General features: G+C 37.7%; 1 protein-coding gene across 3 annotated transcripts in view; it reads left to right on the top strand.

The window, feature by feature from the left end:
- The window catches only part of LOC308089518 (ceramide transfer protein-like), a 75,971-nt gene that overhangs the window by 1,335 nt on the left and 69,636 nt on the right, over positions 1-5,000 (top strand). The gene's annotated exons all lie outside the window — the stretch shown is intronic.

Below are 5,000 nucleotides of genomic sequence, written 5' to 3'. Positions count from 1 at the left end.
ATGATTATCTTAATGGGCAACATTGTTTTCTCACTCAACAGTAAACAGACTCACACACAGTATAAGTGAATACAGGGTGTCTGTGCATTTATAAAGTTATGATTTAATGACTTTTAAGATACCAAATACCAAATTGTCAAATTTTACGTAAGAAAGAGGCAAACATTGTCAAAATAGCTGATCTACAAGCTCATAACGAGCTTGTAGATTTGGTAGTTTCACAATATTTATCTGTGGAATCTGAGTCAAACTAAATGTAATGCCTACAATTCCAAGTGCTTGTCAGGGGTTGGGGGTCCCAAGTTCAAATATGATTATTTTGGGGGGTCCCCAGTTCAAATATGATTATTTTGGGGGTTCCCCAGTTCAAATATGATTATTTTGGGGGGTCCCCAGTTCAAATATGATTATTTTGGGGGTTCCCCAGTTCAAATATGATTATTTTGGGGGGTCCCCAGTTCAAATATGATTATTTTGGGGGTTCGCAGCCTTAGCTTTAGGAACCCTTGACCTACAGAAGACAATGACATTTGTACGGTAGAACCTACTTTAATGACATTAAATAGAACCTACTGAATAATGACACTATTGTACCTAAGTTATATTTGAGTCATTCTGAAATGTTTTAGTTTTTGTCTAGTTTTAGTCGACTAAATATCATAACATTTTAGTCGACTAAATCCACAGTTGATTTAGTCGACTAAAATGTATTGTGGCGGTGCCTTGATGACGTCATAATGGCTGATTTTACACTTGGTTGCATGCTGAAAATAGCCGATCTACAAGCTCACAACGCGTCGCAGCGCGACGCGTTGTGAGCTGGTAGATCTGCTATTTTCAGAGCGCAACACCCGAGTGCAACCAAACATAACATGTCTTGTCATTGAACTGAGATGTGTTTGTTGTTCCTCTGGGCCTCTCTGTCTCTTGTTCAACATCCATATGCTGATTCCTTTAAGACCAGACCACAGCAATGCAACTAGTCACAACTCCTTACAACAAAACCGTTTTAAAGCCAGACCACACCAATGCAACTCCTTGCAACTGCCATTAGAGAGAATGGTTCCAAGTAGCTGCATGTTGCAAGGAGTTGCATGTTGCAAGTAGCTGCATGTTGCAAGGAGTTGCATGTTGCAAGTAGCTGCATGTTGCAAGGAGTTGCATGTTGCAAGGAGTTGCATGTTGCAAGGAGTTGCACGTTGCAAGTAGTTGCATGTTGCAAGGAGTAAGGAGTTGCATCGTGGACTGGCCATAACCCATTAAGATGGGGAAAGCATCTATCATTTTAGATTTTTAACCACTTTAACCATTATTTTATACTTTGGCTATTCAAAAATAGCAGATCTACAAGCTCATATCTAGATCTGTTATCTTTTGAAAAATTATGAAAATGTGTGCAAATCTTTGAATGTTTTGTTTAAAGTCAATATTTTTAACTCAAATCTTTGCTTCTGGGGGATTCTACAAATGTCTGCTAAATCCTAACAGTTTTTTAAAGAAAACGTATGTTGCTGTAATCAGTGATTCTCAAACCTTTTCATGTCAAGGGCCTCCAAAATGATTCCAAAATGATATGTATTTGGCCGCGGACCCCCATCTCAAAATATGTTGTTCCAGGGACCCCCAGAAGCAAAGATTTGAGTTAAAAATGTTCACTTTATAAATCTATATATATTTTCAAAGATTTGCACAACGTTCACAATTCACAAGTTCATAGCGCGGCACTCGGTGCTGTGCTATGAACTTGTAGATCTGCTATTTTTGAATAGCCAAAGTATAAAATAATGGTTAGAGTGTTTACACAGATGGGCTGTGGGCTCAATGGGTTAAAACTGTTTAGTTGCGTTGGTGTGGCCTTTAGGCTCTCAGGCCAGATCACTCAGAACATAATGCAGATCTTGGCACAAACACATGGACTAAAGCTCTCCGTCATTTGGATTCCATAGCAGTCAGCAGGTCTTCTACTATAGCTGATCTACAAGCTCACAGCTCGGCTCTTAGTTATTCTAAGATGAAAGTGCATTTGGAGTGGTCAAACTGACAATAAGAACACAGGTTCAATCTTCCAGAAATGCAGATTAGGACTTCTTGGCAGTGTTGATTTCATCGACTAAAACTATGACGAAAATATTTCGTCGACTACCTTTATTCACTGACAAACTAAATAAAATCGAAATAAAAACTAAATAAAACTAAGCTATGATGATAAAACTAAGACTAAATATATTGACAATTTCGTCAACAAATAAAAACTAGACTAAAATGTTAGTGAGGGATCTAGTGGAGAAGAGATCCAGTAGAACTAAAAGACAAGTCATTTTATGTTTGGTTGCGCTCTGAAAATAGCAGATCTACAAGCTCCGCGTTGTGAGCTTGTAGATCTGCTATTTTCAGCATGCAACCAAGAGTAAAATTAGGCATTACGACACCATCAAGGCACCACCTAAATACATTATAGTCGACTAAATCAACTGTAGATTTAGTCGACTATAATCTTATGATATTTAGTCGACTAAAACTAGACAAAAACTAAAACATTTCAGATGACTAAAATATGACTAAAACTAAATGGAATTTTGGTGTCAAAATCAACACAGTTTTCCAGAAATGCAGATTAGGACTCGGTCTAAACTAAATGCTCAGCGGTGAGATTTGACGGTGTTTTTTGCTTCAATCCAAAACGCACACACACTGTCTGTCACTGCGTTGAACAAATCAATAACTAGACGATAACATTTGTCCAACTAAACGGAGATAAGAACCATTTAACAGCCTTTGGAGCACAGAAAGAAACACTCCCTGGACTCCCTGGCCGGGGTTTGCCAGGTTTTGCGAGAGAAATAAGCAACCAGGTCTGTGAAAACAAGTCCCAAAAAGAAGCAACTATAGGCTACATGAGCACTTTAAAGTTTAAACCCCTATATGCATCGGATATTCGAAAATAGCCGATCTATAATACAAATGCATATTAATCGGGGGGTCCTCCTAGATATGAAAATGTCTGAGTGAGAACCACTGGTTTAAACAACATTAGGAAACAACAAGCCCAAATAAACAACTACGCTTTAGAAACGAGCCCCCAAAAAAATGCAGCCCGCAAACTACCAATATTTACAAGTGACTTAACTTTACAGAACAAACTAGTTCAAAGTCGCTTATAATAAGCAGACATGGCAACACTGGTCACAACTAAAAGCCGTGTCAGTCCAGAAATCTGAAGTGATGATGAGGTATTTTTTGTTATCGTTCAGCACAGACCTGGAATCAGCTGTAGATTACATTACACACAGACTCTGACCACTTTTAAGTCCAAGCTAAACTTTTCAACTTTACAATGTCTCTAACTGTAACCCAGCAATGTACCGTAATCTTATTAAATAGCTTGAGTATTGGCTGTGCTCTTTTATCTCTCTTATCTCTCTTTAAGCTCTTGTTTGCTCGTATGCACTTTTCATCGTCAATATTTGACCTTTAGCGTGTGTGTTTGCATTAGTCTGTAAAGAGGCTTTGCATTGAACTATGCTGAGTAAATAAAGATCCTCGTCACTCTAGAACATACATGGGCAACTGGCGGCCCGGGGGCCACATGCGGCCCCCACCTTCACTTAATGTGGCCCGCACCTTCACTTAATGTGGCCCCCACCAATCTGGTACCACCCACCCATAAAACAAACATGGGCAAATTCTCCTTCTATAGCACAGCCACCAAGGAATGGAATAGTCTAACCCCATCCCTCAAAAAATGCAGTTCGCTGGGCTCATTCAAAACAGCCCTAAAAACCCATCTTTCTGGAGGCCGAAAGAGGAGCTAGTACCAGTTTCCCTGTAGACAGACGACCCCCCCCTCCTCTTTTTTGTACATATCTTGTATTTCCTCATGCTTTTTTTGTATATAATTTTTATTTTTCCATGCTCCCCCCCCCCTTTTTTTGTACATATATTTTTTAAATGCTTTTTTTTGTACATAGTGGTACTTTTTCTGTATTATCTGTATTTTCATGTTGATTTTTGAACTGTTTGGTTGCTACTATATATGTCTATGAAATTAACTCAAGGACCCCAACGGAAACAAGTCCGCAAGGACTTTTTTGGCCGGACCTTTTAGACAAAAGCATTATAAATGTAACTGTGTTGTTTTACATTCTTTTGCCTAATAAAAATTTCAATCAATCAAACCTTCACTTAATGTGGCCCCCACCTTCACTTAATGTGGCCCACAGGTTAATATAGAATACTGATATATTATTGATTTCAGCTGTTATGATTCTAAACATGCAAACATGACCCTCTTTAATGACTTCAGTCTATATTAGTAGCTTAATGACTAGTATTAACATTCTATTGTCTTTATTTATGTCCAATGTATTTGTATTTAAGTTCATAAAGTTAACATAAGTATAACTAAATGCATTTGAAACTTTTCAGCATTCCAATTAAAAAAATAGCAAAAGAAAATTCAGGATTCCAATAATGAAAAATGCAAAAATAGCAGATCTACAAGCTTTGTTATTGTTTCAGTGGACCAATAGGATTGTATGTTATTGTTTCAGTGGACCAATAGGATTGTATGTTATTGTTTCAGTGGACCAATAGGATTGTATGTTATTGTTTCAGTGGACCAATAGGATTGTATGTTATTGTTTCAGTGGACCAATAGGATTGTATGTTATTGTTTCAGTGGACCAATAGGATTGTATGTTGTTGTTTCAGTGGACCAATAGGATTGTATGTTATTGTTTCAGTGGACCAATAGGATAGTATGTTATTGTTTCAGTGGACCAATAGGATTGTATGTTGTTGTTTCAGTGGACCAATAGGATTGTATGTTATTGTTTCAGTGGACCAATAGGATTGTATGTTATTGTTTCAGTGGACCAATAGGATTGTCTGTTATTGTTTCAGTGGACCAATAGGATTGTATGTTATTGTTTCAGTGGACCAATAGGATTGTCTGTTATTGTTTCAGTGGACCAATAGGATTGTCTGTTATTGTTTCAGTG

This window comes from Gymnoscopelus braueri (genome assembly GCF_963280865.1).
Source record: "Gymnoscopelus braueri genome assembly, chromosome: 7".
NCBI lineage: Eukaryota > Metazoa > Chordata > Actinopteri > Myctophiformes > Myctophidae > Gymnoscopelus > Gymnoscopelus braueri.
Note: the sequence above shows the minus strand (reverse complement) of the source record. Positions and strands in the feature narration are given on the sequence as shown.